At 33.9% G+C, this 20,739-nt stretch overlaps 1 protein-coding gene across 1 annotated transcript in view; it reads right to left on the reverse strand.

Moving 5' to 3' along the window:
* LOC129718256 (B-box type zinc finger protein ncl-1) overlaps positions 1-20,739 on the reverse strand; it is a 39,673-nt gene continuing 18,934 nt past the window's right edge. Inside the window, exon 6 of the mRNA XM_055668848.1 lies at positions 1-20,739. This exon is cut by the window's right edge and continues 13,400 nt beyond it. The gene's annotated coding sequence lies outside the window, so the exon portion shown is untranslated.

The following is a 20,739-nucleotide window of genomic DNA, read 5'->3' on the forward strand; positions in this document are numbered from 1 at the left end:
TTTTCTCTAAAGTTGAATACTTTATTTATGCTTAAGAAAAAAGAACCACAAATTGTTTACAATAAAATAAAAACAGTGTACCATACGCGTCCACGTACATCACTAATAATGAACGATCATATCAATTTTCTTCTTCTTCTGTTTTAGCCGGATTTGCTTTTGGAGAATCGGTCATTGTATTTTTTTTGCGATTTTTGTCACCCACTATATCGTCTAGATTTAATTCTGCTGGTTTTGGAAAATATTACTATTAAGCGGCAAAATGTATATATGTACGTTGTATATATAATATGTGTTGTATATATTAGCATATCTTTTTGTTTAATGTATTTCAATATATTTCAGTATGTCTCTATTACAAAATCCTGCAGAAACTTTACTCACGTTCAATTAGTATGAACTAAAATATACCCTGATGATATTCAAGTAAAGGTCGACCGATCATACGATTTTTAGGTGATTTTTTTTTTAATTTTATTTAAGGTTGGAACGCACTAGAAGCAGTTGACAGAAAAGGGGCGCTTATTGTATACGGTACAATGATCATCAGATAATATTTTCGTAGTTCTAATAGTTTAACGTGAAGATTTTCGAACATACAAATCAAAAGACGTTTCATGCAATTTTAGATAGAGATCAAATCGAGAAGCTTTGATTAAAAACAGATTTAAGTGTGAGAAAGTTTTCGCGCCTAAAATAGACTGTAACTTCTTAAAGTACGTCCCACTTTTGAGATAATAATCTGCTGTTTTTCTTTTACTGTAAGATCGATTTGGTATAAGAAGTTTTAAACCACCAGACACGAGCGGTTGGTTGGTTGGTTGGGATGCGCCAAATAGCGTCACAATGGCTTCCGAGAAGAGACAAAGGCCCGGTGACTATTCAAAGAGAATTTTATTTTTTTTTTTCGGTTATGAGAATTCTTATGATTTTTTCTAGTTCTATAGACCGCTCAAAAGTGCCTTTACAGAGGTATCTATTTATTTTGTCAACACATATGTACACGCTTATGCAGAAAAGTCCATTTACGAAAAATACTGGCCGCACGTGAAGTTTTCAAGCAATCACCGAAGATACATGAAGGGGATCGTTGTGCTGTTAAACCTAGATTTTAGGAGGGGGAAGTTTTTAGAATCTTGCGGAAAATGCTTTCATTAGACAATTCAAATACACCAATATCCCAACCAACATTCTACACCTATTGTTTGCTTCTTCTTTTCACTTATTACACTCACTCTGTTGACTTGCTATAATATACGTACATACTACACTCGGTCGGGTAAACTACAACTGGGATTTTGCTTGCATTTTCTTTACTTTTTTTATCGTTTAGTGTTTGCAGTTAATATACGTGGTAAACTATTTAAAATACATATTAGTAGTTTGGAGTGAACTGTACTCTGTTTGTTCTCTTCCCGTTTTTCTTTTTTTATTAATTGTCAGTGTTGGAAACTGGAATCCTTTCAACACAATGCTAATAAATAGTAATAATATTAATAGCAATAATTATAATTGATCTATACATCGTACTGTAAATTTAAAACTCTTGCTCGTTATTACCGTTTTGTTTATAATTGTTTCAAAAAATAGTTCTGTTTTAATATTTCTCGTAATTCCTTCTAAAAATTGTAATGTTTACATTTTTGGTTGTAAATATTGTGCAAAAAATTAACACTAGTAGTAGTTTTTTTGTATTAACTCTCAATAACGAGATGATGTTGAATGGATAGGATTTCTTGTTGCTGAATAAATATTAAAGATCTTTTTTTTTGTGTTTTGTTTTTAATTCTACGTGTGTACAACGCCAAAAATTATTATCATGTTGGTTTGCCTTCCTTCAATAACTCTTTTATGTTCGATTTAAGTTTGCTAGCTCTAGTGTGTTAGAGTAGGTAAAGGTTTTATGTATAGGAATTCTTCTCAGATGTTTACCGAAATTTTGCTCTTTCTGTGATATGTGACATTACTTTATTTTTTTTCCAATAATAATTCTACTGATGGTACTAGGTATCCATCGATTTTTTTTCTGTTCCTGTTTTAGTTTGACAAAGACGATTTTATTAGGTGTACGTTTCTATAACTTTTGTATACTATTCGAACAGAGATGACAGAGAAAAGTGCGTGTTCGTGTACTGATTGTGTAAGTGTATGCGTTTTTAGTGTATATGCGTTTTAATTTTTCATTTTGGAGAGAGAGCTCTGTAAACGGCGTTAGAGTTATCGCACACATATACATAAACATGTGCCGAAAATACATTCAAGAACATGTATTACTACGAATTGGAAGTAGGTCATATTTACTCGAAAACGATTCTCATAAGGCTTGAATTTTGGTATTTTATATTTTTGTTGTTGTTGTTATATAAAAACGTTCTAAAATTAGACTGATACGGAACAAAATTCGTTTTGGCCAAAAATTTAAACTATGGTATAAATATTGTCTGACATTTTCTCCCTACATCTTTATGAATCGGTTTCGGCTGGTCACTTGAAATTTGAAATTCTGAAAAAATAGCGAGCCTTAGTGATAGTTTGTACTAATCTACCAAGAGTGGACTCCTCCTTCGTGATTGACGGTAACACAATCAATGGACTACAGTGTTAAATGATAGTTGATTGCATCAAGCTATAGTATTACAAAGGGACTTTTTCTGTTTTGTTTTCGGCGGATGTGTGAGAATGATTAAAACGGACGTTTAAAACGTTTCAACTTAAGCTAGTAAGCGGTAAAACTGCGCTAAATTGTATAAATAACATGTTACTTCTACATTATAATTTTTTTTTTCTTGTAAGCTCTCTTTGATTTTCTATATAAGTAGATTTCATTTCAAAATGCGAAACGTTTCGACCGTTAGGTAATGTAAACGATTAACGTGTGTAAAAAATTGACCAAATTGGTTTTTTCGTAGTAACAGTTTTTACTGAACTTAAGGGAGAACAAAAAATTAAATAGGAATAATGATATAAAATATTTCACAACCGTGTATGGTCTAAATGTGTATAATTGGTTTTGAGTATAAGGGAATGTTGCTAGGTTGGTCACCCTAAATCGCCGTCGATGTTGGCTCGGTTTCGACGGGATGCAAATCTAAGCAGGGAATTATTGTACGGTTTAGAACATTTACTTACAGCAAGAGTAATCAGTTCATTCTAGTTATGAATAGCAGTTATCGTAAATTTCGTATCTAATGCTTTGTTTCATTATTTTGAATATTAAAAAAAAAAATGATATAGTATTTTTTGTTTGAAGAATCGTGCACGGTACATCGATGAAACCGGTTAGCTACTGTTAAACCGATCTCAAGGAAACCATTCGACGCAATACTTAGGTTAAAATGAAGACTGTTTCGCTGCATGTAAATATTAGAACTGGTAAAATAATTATTTGCAACCAACTTCACTCACCGTGCTTCAATATTTGGTTTATTTCTCTCGCACATCCTCGTTGGATTAAAGCAACGTTAGTTATGGCTGTAAACGGCAAGTAGCAAATGCTAGTCAACTTTTGTCCGTTTTTTTGAGATTAAATAAGTTGTAGTTAGTTTTTTTTATCAATAAAATATTGCTTTCCTGGTTTGGTATATCCCAATTTAGGTAGTCTGATCATATGTTATTTGTAAGGTTAAATTTGTAGATTTTTTTTTTAAACTTACTTTCAAGTGGCTCATTATTTTTTGTGAATTAATGCTATATTAACACCTTTGAACATTACTATAAATTTATACTCGTTTTGATAAGTTTGTCGGTATTTTTTTTTTACTTTCCGGCTTGTTCTTAGAACCGTCTACCGAACAAAATTTGCTTTATGCATTTCCACAGAGTTACAATTTTTTTTTTGTCAAACAGTAATTATTTGCCTTGGAGTTTGGATTATTATCAGTTCGACAACTTTAAAACTGCTACGTAACTGTATATAATATTTTGTAAAACTTTGATTATAACTTTGTTCTTAAAAATACGCACACTATCGGTTCTGATTCTGATGCCAGTAACACGCGGTTGGTTAATGGTTTAAATTGTGGACTGTTGCAAGAATATGTGATTGGTGAGTGTATACAAAAACTTAAAACAAGACTATTTTGTCTAGCGGTGGAATGAATAAGGTTACACAATAAAAATTGGCAGGTAAAATTTGGAAAATACAGTACGTGTATGTGTATTAGCCTGGTTAATAAATTAGAGGATTTTTGGCAGTCAAGCACAGTACTAGCACACATTCCTGCATCTGATGGTGAGCAATTCTCGCTGGAACCAGACGCTAGTTCCACAAAGTCTTCGAAATTTGGAATTAATGTGCTGAATTGATTGAAAATATTGGAAAAAGAATAAACGATTTTTATCTGTTTCAATTGATAGACTCTGAAATCGCCAAGAGGCGAAACAGTTTTGAGAAAAGTTATAATTTGCCATGGAGCCCCCTACGATCATAAGTTTACTATCAAGAAGAACAATACTACTCTAGGAATGATGTCAAGAACATGTAATTGATATTTTAGGTTGAAAAATCACATCTAGATGAGCGATTTTTTTTTTGATGTTTTGCATTTTTCCGAAGATTCTCAAAGTGTAAATGACCTTTTCCCAAAGTTTCATGACAATCGGTTGAGATATCATTTTTTAATCGGACTTTGAATGTTGCTATATCAGGCAATTTCGATGATTTTCATGTTTGAAATCACAATTTTTAGCTCAACTTCAAACACCTGAAACTTCCTCAGTTGTGATCCGATTTTGATTCAACAATATTCATTTTGAAGGGAAATTTGTGTACTTTTTGGACGATTTTCAAGACTTTCCAAACATATAACTAATTTCTCAATCGAGGTAAAAGATATTGCAGGGAAGCTAAAAAATCATGTATTTCTAATTTCATTTCTACCGTACAATCTTGTGAAACAGTTCGGAACGATCAGATAACCAACATTCAATGGGAAATTTATTGTACTTTTCAGATTTTTGGGTCCCGTTTTGCACATCGTTGCTCATAGTGAGATATTTTGAAAATAAAACTATGGAGACGTGTGGTGGTCAGTTGTAAAATATTCAATTTCGTATATTTAAACAACATGTTTGACTGGGAAGTATACGTGAAGTTTTTTCCAGGAGTTTCAAGCATTTTTATATAAACTTGTAAACCGCTTTCAGTACTGCAAGATGTATAAAGAGAGAATAAGTTGAATTGATGAGAAAAAAACATATCGTCTTTTATATTTTCAATGACGTTGAAATTAACTACGATACCATCTCATAATTTTCCTTAGAAGACCTTTAACTTGTCGCAGAAAGATCTTGAATTGGTCAAAAGGCCTAAAAGCTAAAACATTTTCAAAATGAAATAAATTGAATTATGATTTTTGCACCACCCTAATTCAGAAAGGAGTACCCTAAGAACCAAACAAAAAAAATGCGATTCTTAAGTTTTTCGATGAAAAACAAGTGTGGGAACCACCCTAATATTCATCTGAGCACCTATATTCTTTCCGTCGCTTTTATTTCGCTCTTCTCATCGCTCTTAAGTTCCGACCACTCGACTTAATTAAGAGGTAAAATAAAACTACTTTTACTTAAAAAAAAACCTAAATTAATCCACCTAGTGGTGCAGAAAACTTTGTTATACTAACTATAATTGTATACTTATTAGGCTACCTATAATCGCATATCAGTCCCATCTTCATTTTCATCAAGTTGAGAAACCAGCACGTAAAGGTATTTTTCGTGCTTAAGTAATTTCAACTGTTGAGCGTGGTTTATTCCCATATTTTCGACATGATATAATGAGATAGACATTTACCATAACTTCTCTATAAGAACGACCAGAATGCACGTGGGACTGGTATGCGATTATAGGCAGTAGGCCAGTATGTAAATCACAAATCGTATAAATCCAATTTCAATTATGAATAAAATGAATTCAAAAGATAATTTTCAGAAGGCGAACCAAAGACGATCTTTGAACTATAGCTTGACGTGGTTTTCGCAAATATTATGGATGATATCACTGGAGTATATGAGTATTATTTTTTCAATCGAGAACCAATTTTTAAATGCTGGATAGAAGCAACCTTTTTTTTTTTCAAAATAAACAGAAACAGTAAAAAGTAATAGATAACAAAGATGCTGATTTCATACTAGAACAGCAAATATGTATGTTAGTTCGAGGCAGTTCTAATTTTTAATTCCCCATAATCCAGGTTTGAATACCACATTCGCATTATTTTAAAAAATCGCAAGACCTAGAATTATGAATCAGCATTAAGTCTTTTTTACGAATTGAAGCAAACTTCTACTAACCTCAGATCAGCATTACAAAGAAAAAAAATATAACCATTGACGAAAGTTGTTAATTCAATTCTATCTCAAATGCATAATCTGAAAATGAAGGTTTTCGCGACATTTGAGAGATTTGGATTTTCGGTGTGTAGAAGAGAACATTATTCTTTTCGAAGGCCTAGGCTGTACAATAAAATCCGAAATAAAGACTTTATAAAACTTCCTGCGATATCGAGAAATGGAATAACTTATTTGCACTTTGTCTTAAATTAGAAACCAATATTTATATCCAATATTTATATCATAGGAATAAGTGACTTTCCACCTGCGCACACTAGTAAACGTGTATAGCCATGTTAAGTTGCTTTAGTTTCATCCAAACTGCAAATGATCGTATCTCGATGTTCACAATTTTTTAAATTCTTGGTCACGAGTTAAAAGTATATTTAGAACCTAATATTAAACATCAAATAAAAGTTCAACTGAAAATTTTTCCAGCTGTTCAAAACGTAGCATTGCAAACAAAACAGCGATTTTTTTATGTTTTCTGCATCTGCAATATCTGCATCGCTGATTGTGTTACATTTGCACACTGTGGGATCAGGTTTTGCTTCAATGCTCCCCGAAAGCTGTAAAAGCTTCTTATTTTTCGCAAATCTGGGTTCAACGTAAAATTGATTATATATTTCAAAGAAAGTGTAGACTGAAGCTTCGCAAGCAAGAAAAGAAGCTAAGTAAGCATTGCAATTTGCTCTAAAATTAATTTATTTACATCAGAAACCGCACTACGAAAAGTGTAGAAATTATGCAAAGTTGTCGATGATTATCCAGAAAGTAAAATATCCCATGTCTAAAATATACTTTGGTCAAAACTCTACAGTTCAAGCATCCAATAAAAAATCGCACTCAGTATGATTTTCAAAGAGCTCCGGGGCTTTCATTTGAGCATTGAAGCGAACATCAAAATCGGAATATGCGTACTGCAGAACGGGTTTTTTTTGTTATTTTTTTTGTTCGATTTTGATATACTACACATATAAACAACATATTTACACATCTATACATACAGGCACACATTCACATACATACAGAAATTGTTCAGTTCGTAGATCTGAGTCGATTGGTATACAACACATGGCCCTCCGTGCCATTCATTTTGCCTTGAAAGTTAAATGTCTCATACAAAAAATACTCTTTGATCGATAATTCAAAATCAAAGCCACTAATCGAAAATCCACTCGGTAGCATTCTTTGGGAGCACAGTAGCTTTCGTTTGCGTATAAGATCATTAAAATCGGATATTGCGTTCTGTAAGAAAGGTGCGTTAGTTTTTTTGCGGCACATACATACAGACAACATACATACACACACACACACATACACACGAACAGACATTGCTCAGTTCGTCGAGCTGAGTCGAATGGTATATAAGATTCGGCCCTCCAGATCTTGGATCTATTTTGCGTTTTTTTGACCGATTTTATAACCTTTGTTGAGTATAATAAAGGTAAAAAGTTAAATTTTATAGAAAATCGAACAAATGAGAGCAAAGGGATGAATGTAGGTGTTGAGATGAATATAAGAGCAGCTCTCCTATCAAAGTTTTAAGCAAGATTGAAGCAAAAACAAAAACCTGATCATGAGAAAGGTCTAACGGCACTTTAGGTGCATAAATTTCTATTTTAGACATTTTCTGACATCATAAATGAGTTCACCACTCCAAAATTGTAATAATATGTAATTTCCAATCATATAAAAATGACTTTTAGGTTTTTTCCGACTTTTGTATAGGTACCTGCCACTGTGCAGCGGTCCAAGGGCAGCCAAAACCTCAAAGTCAAAGGCTTCCCTAATCCTCTCGAGACATATATCTAAAATTTGAGTGTAATCCGTTGACTTGATTTTTTTGCAGCATCGTGTTTTTCGTGAATAATCACTGTATGCATTATATATCTTGAGACCATCCTGTAGCTTTACAGGAGGCACTTCTGCAGAGAAACTGTTCACATATGCCAAAGGCACATTTCTATTGATTTCAGAAACTTTCAAGCAACTAGAAGTTTGTGGATTGTGTTAAATTGTTGTTTTATAAACATATTTCGGGTTAAATATGCTTTGAATCTATAGTCGCTCATGAGAGCCCGCTATCCAATAGGTTTCATTTGAAAGGTAAATACATAAGCTTCAAAATGGTGAGGGTTTGAGTTAGCGATAGATAGCGTTTCATCCAACTTTGGAGAACAAGAACATATTTTCACACAAGTTTTTCTGATTGTGTATCAGGTTTATGCGCTTCATTCAATCGTAATTGCCATGGAACACGTGCTCCACAAACGGCTATTTCAAATATGAAGAACGTGAAGAACACAACGTTGAAAGACTATTAGACTATTAGACTAATTAGACTATTAGACTAAAGACTAAAGACTATTAGACTAAAGACTATTAGACATGTCGGTCTGATGTTGACCACTGCAGAAATCGAAAGTTTGCTCAAATTACCGTTCGACATACTTTGTCGAACCTGTTTGTATGGCGCTGTTCACACTGCTTGCACAAGTCGAAAGGAAGAACTGCCAAATGAATGTCAAATTAATTCTTTTCTCCATTTCAATATTTGCCAGCACACAAAAAACGAAACAGATGTTTGTTATGGAAAGCCAAAACAAAAAACTGAAAAATATCAAAGGTTGCTAAGTTCTGGGAGTCGAACAAAAATAGAAACGTTCCTATTCCATTCGACATATCAAACAGCATGTCAAAGCACAATATCGAATAGGTGTAAACGTAAACCAACATTGCATTCGATATATTTTCGAGCAATCAGCTCGAATCAGATGAAAAATCAGATAGTCTAAACATACCTTAAGTGTAGCCGCTGATTCTTTTTTTGGCGTAGGACTACGTCTTTATTTTCTACACTAGATTACACTTTGTGAAATTGAAAATGAAACTGGCAAATGTTGCGTCAGATTTCAAACGATTATAGCGAGCGAACGACTTAATGCATATTAGTCATTAATATGTCGATGGTTAGATAAAATGTGTAACAATTTTTTGATATAATGTTCAACATTGTTGCTTCACTGCTTAATGGTGGAAAAAGGTGAAAAGTTCCAAGGTCAAGCTTTAGCTATAGAACGCTATAGAACTATAAAGCTATAGCTATAGAACGCTATAGAACTATAAATGCTTGAAGATAAGAATTATGAGAATTTTCACAACTACTCCTAGTGTGAAATGTTCATCTATTTCTCAATAATCATTTTTACAATAACGACCAGGGCGCACCAAAGATAAACGGTAGTGTTGCCTATGAATAGTTTATCACAGCAAGATAAAACCCTCATTTCAAGAATTTTCACTGCTAAATTGAGTGATTTTCCGGTTTAATTGTTTGTTTGTGTCCACTCGAACATCGTTATCTGCCAAATATTATCAACGAAAATTAGTTAATCTAACAACCAGAGTGATTTTCGCATCGGGAAAGCAAAAACTTTATTTTGATGCTTATGAAAATCACTCAGTAGTATCGAATGTGTTTTGGTTTGTTCCTCTTTCTCCAAGCTGTGTGGTCACGCCCTAATGGCAAAAATCTACGCTAAACTCGATACAAAAGACTGCGTGTAGAAAATTCAGCTTCAGTTCAGTTTGTCACACAATAGCGAGTGGAGTATAGCTGTTAGAGGTAAGCGGCATTGAGAAACGAGAGCTGCATACGAGTCAACTTCCAGGCACCGCGGAGCATGTTACCTTTATTTTGCATACGGCAGCAACAGTTACCATCGTACGCTACAGGAAATTGTGCTGGCTACTAAAGGGCACAGCGGAGAGCAATTTTGCGCGGCCAACAAAATATTCAATACTACCGGTGGTGGTGCGATCATCAGCGCTCTATAGCACACATTTCGAGCTGAAGATTATAGAATCGGTTCTTTTCAGAGCTACAGATGCTTGAAGATGAGAGTTATGAGAATTTTCGCAGCTACTACTAGTGTAAAATTTTCATGTATTCATGCATCGTTAGTTTTACAATAACGACCATCAAATAAAACGGTTGTGTTGCCTATGAATAGTTTATCGCAGCATATAATGTATACATTTAGTCCTACGTCACCATTTCATACAACCTCTAGGGCTGTATACCTTGTAGTATTTTCTTTTCTGCACAAGTGAAATCGATATTTTAAGTGACTATAAAAAGTACCAACGTATAACGCTATTCTTATATTATCCAAATATAAATACGCATAGAAAGAAGAGTAATTTTCGAAGATGTTCCGGTATGAAGAAAAAAAACAGGCGGTAGCACGTGCTTTTTTCAGAAGCCCGAAACACGACGCAGCTTTTACATTATTTTTGAAAACATTCACCAAGAAGTTCGACCAGGCTTCGAAACAGGCGGAATGCTAACCTTTCCATAGGAATCCAAGAAAAGGAGGGTCGCATGACGAAATTCGGTTTGATTTAAAATAAACTGAACACCGCACACTGTTTTCAAAGCTGGAAAAACGTGATCGAAATTATTTGGACCCAAAAAAGATAGATTCTAGAGCCACAGTGCCTTAAGGAAAAGTTGTTCCATTATTTATTCTTTATTCTGTAGAAGTTGCAATTCTGTGATTTTTACTTTTCCCTTTTTTGCATATAAAAATTTACTTCGTTCGGCAAAGTTGCAAAAGACTGCGTGTAGAAAATTCAGCTTCAGTTCAGTTTGTCACACAATAGCGAGTGGAGTATAGCTGTTAGAGGTAAGCGGCATTGAGAAACGAGAGCTGCATACGAGTCAACTTCCAGGCACCGCGGAGCATGTTACCTTTATTTTGCATACGGCAGCAACAGTTACCATCGTACGCTACAGGAAATTGTGCTGGCTACTAAAGGGCACAGCGGAGAGCAATTTTGCGCGGCCAACAAAATATTCAATACTACCGGTGGTGGTGCGATCATCAGCGCTCTATAGCACACATTTCGAGCTGAAGATTATAGAATCGGTTCTTTTCAGAGCTACAGATGCTTGAAGATGAGAGTTATGAGAATTTTCGCAGCTACTACTAGTGTAAAATTTTCATGTATTCATGCATCGTTAGTTTTACAATAACGACCATCAAATAAAACGGTTGTGTTGCCTATGAATAGTTTATCGCAGCATATAATGTATACATTTAGTCCTACGTCACCATTTCATACAACCTCTAGGGCTGTATACCTTGTAGTATTTTCTTTTCTGCACAAGTGAAATCGATATTTTAAGTGACTATAAAAAGTACCAACGTATAACGCTATTCTTATATTATCCAAAAATAAATACGCATAGAAAGAAGAGTAATTTTCGAAGATGTTCCGGTATGAAGAAAAAAAACAGGCGGTAGCACGTGCTTTTTTCAGAAGCCCGAAACACGACGCAGCTTTTACATTATTTTTGAAAACATTCACCAAGAAGTTCGACCAGGCTTCGAAACAGGCGGAATGCTAACCTTTCCATAGGAATCCAAGAAAAGGAGGGTCGCATGACGAAATTCGGTTTGATTTAAAATAAACTGAACACCGCACACTGTTTTCAAAGCTGGAAAAACGTGATCGAAATTATTTTGACCCAAAAAAGATAGATTTTAGAGCCACAGTGCCTTAAGGAAAAGTTGTTCCATTATTTATTCTTTATTCTGTAGAAGTTGCAATTTTGTGATTTTTACTTTTCCCTTTTTTGCATATAAAAATTTACTTCGTTCGGCAAAGTTGTTGTACATTTCATAAGAAACAACTTTGTCAAAGATACCATACCTCTATCTGCCTTTTAAAATGGACTTTTGTGGAGTTTTCTACAGATTGCCACTAAAAATCAATTTTTTCAATATAACATTAAGTAGTGATTATCTACAATTTTTCAATGTTCTACATTGTTGTTTGCTATCACAAAACAAACAATTTCATCGAAGAAAGTTTATTTTTATCTCTCATATTTCATCGGTTATTGACGATTTTTATTGAAATAATGCACTAATTTACTAACAGTTATTTTTGAAATCTGCAAATATCTGCAGACTAGACCTTTCTATATTTAAGTATAAATAAAACATCATTTAATCCAGATATGGGCATTTGTCTCTCGCTGTCTCCTATGCAGATATTTGTAAATAAATAAGTGCATTTTTTCAATAAGAATCTTTAATAACTAAATAAATTTAAGAGATAAAAATAAACTTTCTTCGGTGAACTTGTGTGTTTTATGATAGTCAACAACATTGTAGAACATTGAAAAATTTTAGAAAATCACTATAAAAAGTTATATTAAAAAATTATTTTTAGGGGCATTCTAGAGAAAACTTCACAATAGATCATTCAAGTTAGCAGATACAAGTATAGTGTCTTCGACAAAGTTGTTTCTTACAAAATGTGCTAAAACTTTACTCAGCAAAGTGGATTTCTATATGCAAAAATGAGAAAAATAAAACTCATTTTTCACTTTTAGGTAGATTAATCACAAAATTCTAACTTCTACAAAGAGGAAAATAATTTATAGAACAACTTTACTGAAGACACTACGACTCCAAAATCATTATTTTTTGCTTTAAGAGTAATTTGTGTGAATTTGCGCATTATTCTAGTAAAAATCGTCAACAACCAAAAACACATGTGAGATAAAAATAAACTTTAATCAGAGATATTATTTTTTCCCTTGTAGCAAACAATTTTGTAGAGCATTCAAAAGTTTTAGAAAATCACTATAAAAAGTTAAATAGCAAAAAAAGAATTAAATAGTAATATATAGAAAACTCCACAAAAGTCCATTTAAATAGATAGATAGAAGTATGATGTTTTCCACAAAGTTGTTTCTTTTAAAATTTGCTACAACTTTGCTGAACAAAGTGGATTTTTATATTCCAAAATGAGAAAAGTAAAATTCGTTTTTCACTGTTGAGTGGATTAATCATGGAATTGCGACTTCTATACCATGGAGAATAATTAATGGAACAACTTTGCTGAAGACGTTACGGACCTAAAATCAATGTTCTTGGGTCAAAATAATTTCGATCACGTTTTTGCAGCTTTGGAAACAGTGTGCACCGGTGTGTGTCCAGGATCGATCAGTAACTACCTAGACACATTATGTGGTTACAATTAACCTAACTTTATAATTTTGAATCATTTGGCACTATTTTTGTAATATCTTCGGAACAGTTAATCTGATTTCAAATTACAAACGATTCGGTTTAAGAAGACTAAAAATCCGTTCGTTTGACGGTTGATGAAGCTGAATCGGTAATATTACATATATGAAGTCTACTTTTATACGGAATAAGGTTAGAAACCGTAATTTGCTCTGAAGTTGACCACTGTGCGCTGTTAGGAATTTTGCCGAAATAAACTGAGCAACTTTCGTGAAGTGAACCAAACTACAAAATCGATGTGGTGTACACTACCCGCCATTAGTTTGGAATCACTTCACTAAAGTTTAAATGTGGCTGCACCCCGCAATGTTTAGCATCACCTAAAATGGGCAGATTTAAGTAACCCTATCTCGTGATTCCGGCAAACGTAGAAAGTTGTGATCTTCAGCAAAGTTGTTAATGGGGTCGAGGACTTGTGTCCGGTGGACAAATTGTTTCGAAGAGCGGCGAATTACTCGTCTGACCAATTTTGGTATTGCAGATGGCGAGTCGGCTGGATTTTCGACGAGTAGCTCGTCTGTCATCAGTCACTCGCGTTCCCTAATACAACATTTTGCTCTCCTCGCTTTCTGTACTAGGGGCCACAGGTACTAAAATTCTCACCACTTACAAAGTTGTGATCTTTAGTGAAGTTGTTCCGGAGGTTTTTTTATTTGATGTAAATTTTGATGGTTCTCAGCAAACTTGTTCAGGAGGATAAGGGCTTCTAGTTGTTAATAATTTTTTTTTCAATAATTTCTAAAAATTTTTAATAATTTGCAATGTTGTTTACTACTTTATTTTTATCTCCTTTATTTATTAAGTTGTTGGAGATTTTTATTAAACAATGCACTAATTTACCTACAGATATCTACACAGAGAGACAGCAAGAGACGAATGCCTATATCTGGATTGAATGATGGTTTACTTATATTTCAATATAGAAATAGTTTTGTCTGCAGACAATTGCAGATTTTGTAGATATCTTTTAGTGAATTAGTGCATTATTTCAATAAAAATCGTCAATAATCAAATAAATCACAGAGATAAAAATAACCTTTTTTTAGAGAAATTGTTTATTTCGCTATAGCAAACAACATTGCAGAACATTTAAAAATTTTAGAAAATCATTATTGAATGTTATATTGCAAAAGTTGATTTTTAGTGGCCAGCTATAAAAGTAAACTCCACAGAAGTCAATTTTAATAGGCAAATAGAAATATGGTGTCTTTGACAAAGTTGTTTCTTATAGAATGTGCTACAAATTTGCCGAGCAAAATGAATTTTTATATGCAAAAATGAAAAAAATAAAATTCGTTTCTCAATTTTAGGTGGATTAATCACAAAATTAAAACTTCCTAAGAATGGAGAATAATTATTGAATCAACTTTGCTGAACTTCAATATTCAAACTGCGTGTTGCAATAGTAGTAGTGTTGCAATGAGTAGTGTACACATACACACTGACACGTAAACACGATCGAAATGCGCTTATTTGACAGCAGTCAAGATGGTGACAAAAAAAAACTTCACTAATTTAGTTATAATAAGGGGGTTTTTGAAAAAGCTTTCATAGCGAACTTCGATTAATTCATTACCATCAAGAATTGCTGAAAATTTATTTTTTCTAAAAACTATTTCACCCTTGGTGAACGAAGTGTCTATCAATTCAAGCAAAAAAAACATTGGTTAATCGTTTTTTTTTTTTTTTTCAATATTTCCAATCAGTCAAGCACATTGGTTCTCAATTTTGAAGACCTTTTGCAACTAGCCACCTTGGTTTCAGTAAAAAATGCATCCTGGAGGAACCATAACTAGCCGTCATGTTACTGCAAAGTTCACTCAGATCCCATTTTCTACACTGTCAAAACTTTAAAAGCATCAAATATATAGTATATAAGTATTTCTATTTGGCTTACGTTCTTCTTTATTTTTTTTGTAATTCAAGCGGACACCTTTTCAATTGGTATTCTGCATTTTGCGTGACTGTGTATGAGTGTCTACGTGTTGTTTTTTTTTTTGTTATTTGCGCATGCATGCTACTGTTCCGACGTTAAAATATTTTGTCTTACTTTTTTCGTGTTAGGTTCTCGCAAATATTATATTGGGTGTATATATGTAGTTAAAATGTGATCATTTCTAGTAGTACGGTAAAAATCCACTGTATACAGGGTTGCTGCCCTATATTTCTTGAAGGGAAGAGGGATTTTTACAGTACGATTTCGAGTGCACATTGCCTTCAATAATTGATTTTTATTTTCTGGGAAAATCTATTATCTAAAAACATACTACAAAATTATTTTTTTGTCATTTTTCTGTTGTTATTATTTTTTTGCACGTTTTCGAAGTTTTTTTTTATGTGTATAATAAATACGTGTATATAAAAGACAAGGCATAATAATATCTGAAACAGAATTGAAAGATTGTTCTATAAAATGGAATTTTCAAAACATGATACAATTACATCTACAGTGGATTCTTTGCTCACTCTAAGTGTAACTGTAGAATGTACATGTTTTGGTGAGTGTGTATATGATTATAATATATGTATATATAAAGTGCCTTCTATAAAAGTTGCCATTTGACTTCTCTACACTACTGTTCTCTTTATTCCACTTTGTTTCAGGTTTCCTGGAACCAACTATAATTACAGCATTGTTTTAAAGTATGTTTTGGTTTGTTATTTCAGGAAAAAAGCGACCGGCTTCTACCAACAAGAATTCTTGTGTTTCCACTATTTATGCCAGGTGCAAAGCCTCATTGTTACTTAAATACTATTATAAACGTCTAATTTACTTTTCTCATTGTTAAAAATAACAATTAGAAAGATATATGGTTGCAAAAATTGTAATTTTCAATTGTTCAATACTGGATAATTTTTATAATGTAGTTAAACATAAAGTATATTGAAACTAACGGAAAAATGTCCTACAAATGAGTGTCAATATGGCTTTCAGATAGACCACGAGGTGATCCGAATGTGAGTTGTATAAACCCTAATTTCGTAAAAGTCTTACAACATGCGGAAACAGGGGAAGTTTTATTTTTATTATTTCCATTCATAAATATATGTTTCGTTCATTTTTACTTTGTATAATATAGCAAAACGAATGAAGTTTGCGTTTTTTTTTCTTTATCATATTATATTGTCTTATCTAATGTTTTATATTTTCAAATGTGTCAGTTTTCCAAAAATCAGTTCTTTCTAAATGTTCACTTGCAATTTGCGACTGAGTTCAATAAAACGGTGATAATACTCAATAGCCGTAACAAAACTTATGTTTAGAATATCATTCAGTTTTCTGTGTAATTGCGCGATTACCGTATCCAAAATGGTGTTGATTGAGTAGAGTCACATTTTTTTGCTGTAAGTTTAAGTTTTTCGTATGCTGTTGTAAATTAGAAACAGGATGCATCCACCACGCTAAGTGATAAACATTTAAATTTTCATCATGTGGTGATATCCGTTGTGTGATACAAATGAGAAATCTTAACGACTCAACTATTTCTATAAATCCAACGGTCGGCAGATTGATTTTTCTAGAAAAGAATGGAAAAACTGGTTTCCTTAAAAGCCTTGTGGAATCGCAGTTTTGATAGAACATTTGAAAAACGGAGCACCCTTTACTTTGTGGGTGTGTGCGTTTAAAATGATACCTCTATTTTGATTTTGATATTTGCACTTTAATTTTAAAAATTGGCGTCCAAGCAAGCGGGGGCAAACAAAAAGTCGCTCGTGCATCGCGAATATCTGTAGCTGTAGCTACCCCGCATTTTCCGGACTACCCTTTTCCTGTCCCGGACAGTCCGCGCAAGAAACAGGGTGCCGTTTTGAAGACACCAACACATTCACACGTATGTGTCAAAATCAAAAAGAAAATGTGTCAAAATCGGTTTGCTTTGATTATCGTTCTTCGCGTGTCAAACATCAGGTTGAATTTTATTTATTTTATTTTGTTAATTCGTCATTTTTCAGTAAATTGGCAAATTTTTCGTACAGTAGCACAAATGCGATAAAACACAATGGCGATAATGACCAAAACAAAAGTAACAGTTACCGTAAAACGGGGCGAATAGAAACAGTCTGCGATATATCTTGCAGTGTACAAAAAATACTATAATGTATAGAATGAATATAAAGGTTTTAAAACATGGGTCTTGCCTCCCTTTATTAAGGGTGTAACGTCCATTTTGATAAAATAGTAATTCATTGTTTTATTGAAAAAATGTTGCATGTTTCTATTCACCCCGCAATGGGGCGAATAGAAACACTCGCCAATAAAATACGTTCTGATAGAAAATTCTAGTTTCAATTTGAAGAAAACAGAACAATTGCATCATATTTATTGATATGAGAGGCAAGAAAACGATATAAAATATCAAAATAGTAGAAATTTTCGGTTTATTACTTCATGTTTGTTATCTTATGAATGAGTATGTTCTATTAGAGTTCTTATTAGGAACAGAAGGACACGGGGTTGGGTCAAGCATTTCCACTGGTCTGACATCTTCCGGTGTTTCATCTAGGACACGACATCCGGGAACATTTTGTCTTGGCGGAACTGAAACCTTGATTCATATCTCTCGGGTCAGTCCATGTCGAGCATCATGCAGCAGATAAATCAGACTTTCAACACGTTTTTGGAAACTAGCGTGGTTGTCTACTGGATTGAAGTCTAAAGGTAACATCCGATTTATCTATCATCCGATATCTATATTTCGTAACCGCTTGACAAGGAAACAGTTTTTTTGCGTAAAATCTCAACAGCAACAGGCGGAGCGAATACGTTTTTGGACTTTTTTGTTGGTAAGTCCTGACCATGATGGGCTGAAAATGCACAAAACATGTTCCAGACATCATTTTACATATGAAACATTATAGCATTTCTCAAATCCACATGTTTTGGTACAAAAAATAGCCGCTGCGGCGTTGTTTCTATTCGCCCCGTTAATCTTAGAACCGCGAGTTTTCCATGAAACATAGGTTACGTGGTGATGAATACCTTACGGCAATCCTTTAATTCACCGTAAAAACTTGAAATGCTTAACTACCGACCCAGTATATCACACGAACAAGTTCTAAGTGAAGCAGAATGGCTTCCACAGACAAAGTTTTTTGGTACTCGGAAACGTTCAGAATTTGAGCATTTTTTTAAACAAACCGACAGTAGTGCTGCTAACCCAAAAATGAGTTTGCAGGACTTGTTTACTATTGAACTATCCAAGAAAATATTTTTTGCATGGTTTTTAAATGTAATCGAAGACTTAAAATCGCATTTTTCAAGTTCGGAAGTTTTGTTTCTATTCGCCCCACTGTTTCTATTCGCCCCGTTTTACGGTACCTCTGGTATTACGCACACCATTGCAACTGCTCGGAAAGTGTTTTTTTTTCAGCTGCAAAGCGTAGTCCGGGACGGGATAGTCCTGCCGTAAAAACGAATTCGACATAAGGAACATCTTACTTGGCAGGCTATCTGTACCAGTGGATCGAAAAGTGACGTTTTCACTGCAGCCGAAACCGTCAATCATCAATTTACGTGAACGAATGTTTGGAAAACGTCTGCTGTTTTTTTTTTCTAAAACTACACAGTTATTGCATGCTGTTTGGAGCAGATTTGCATCCTTTTATTACAGTAAAAAGCCATGAATTATTGGGATCAACTCAAGTGGGAAATTAACAAGATAGAGAAAATGTAATCAACTAAATTTTGGGAGCCTGGGAATATTTCCACGTTTAAGGCATTTCTATTACGATTCGAACCTCGTTATCGTTCACTTTGTTTACATTCGCCTTACGACCTTTTAACATGAGTGTCGATAATTTAAGAATTTTCCCTTACCCGGCGATGCTTGAAGGATGTTTACCGTTGGATACGGTAATCAACCACGTTGGTGGTCTTTCTAATACACACGCAACTCTATTATGTTACAATTTCTCTCTAAATTCGGTGTAAAATAAACTAAAATGGGTTCATAGAATGCTGTCTGATTGCATTATTTCATTTTTTGGTTTTCAATTCAAAATATAATGCGTTAAGACTTGAAAGGTTATTATACTGCATTTTCGCGATAAACGGTTTTATCAATGAAATAGGGAAGACATTGAATGTATCTGAGTTCACTACAGTAGCCGTTGAATTATAACTTTGATGATTTCAAGTAAAATGCATGCACAACTGAAAAGTATAACAAAAAAACATGAAAAATATCAAAAAATTGTGCGATGATATTCGTGACGAAGTCAAAATACACGACCCTGAAAGTGGAAAATTTGGTTGAAAATTCCTAAATGACACTAATGAATAAAATAAAAATGTTGAATGGTGCGTTTAATTATAATAGTGTCTGCGGTGAAACTGCAGATAGTAAAACTGCGGTTCTGAGAAAGCTTAACACTGCGATTTTTTTTTCTTTGATAAAAAAACAATTCATAATTATAAAAACAATGTTGTTCTCTCCACAATAAATCTATACTTTGATATCATCTGTTTTGACAGCGAGCAAATAAAAATATCCCTTTTCGATCAAGCACATTTTTTCAATGTGCATTTTTTAATTCTCCGATGCGTATCGTATTGCTGTACAACTTCACCGAAGACGTCATAGATTATTATGGTGCCTTCAGCAAAGTTGTAAAACATTCCGATTCGCATCTAAAAATAAATTATGTGCATTGAAAGAATATTTTTGATCAAAATAAAAAAAACTTTACACATTTAATTGCTTAGAGTTTTTTTGTTTTTTGCTCTCGAAACTTGACTTATCTGTTTATCGGACACAGGCTTTATAACGTTTGCGGTAAAAAAAATGGTCAAAAACTGCCGATTTTTCATGGGTTTACCTCCACACACAATGACGAAACTACTCATGCAGCGTAAATCATAGTAAGCCATGAGTCAGCAGAAAATTTTTTACAGCTCTATCAGTCGAACTCTAACCGTGATGGCGAAAGCAGTCGAGCTACTTCGTTTAGAAGTGTGCGTGTTCGAAGAGCAGTACTCCGTCGCGTCGAATGCCAGAAAGCGGGGCAGTTCTGTCCACTGGTCTCGGAGCTGCAGGCAATGTAAGACGATCAAGTTGAATTACCGACGAGACCTGCCTCACCCTGGATGGCCACGACTGGCAGGGCACTTCGTATTTTACTTCCTCCACAAAGGAAGTTAGCAATTTCATTTCTCACATCAAGTTTCCTAGGAAGGTGCTGCTGTTGCTGACAGTCAGCGAGAAGGGGATGTCAAAGCCGCTCTTTTTTCGATCCGGACTGGCCGAGAACGGGGAAACTTATAATATGAAGTGTCTACCGGAAGTTCTTCGAGAAAAAC

This window comes from Wyeomyia smithii, chromosome 1 (genome assembly GCF_029784165.1).
Source record: "Wyeomyia smithii strain HCP4-BCI-WySm-NY-G18 chromosome 1, ASM2978416v1, whole genome shotgun sequence".
NCBI classification, from domain to species: domain Eukaryota; kingdom Metazoa; phylum Arthropoda; class Insecta; order Diptera; family Culicidae; genus Wyeomyia; species Wyeomyia smithii.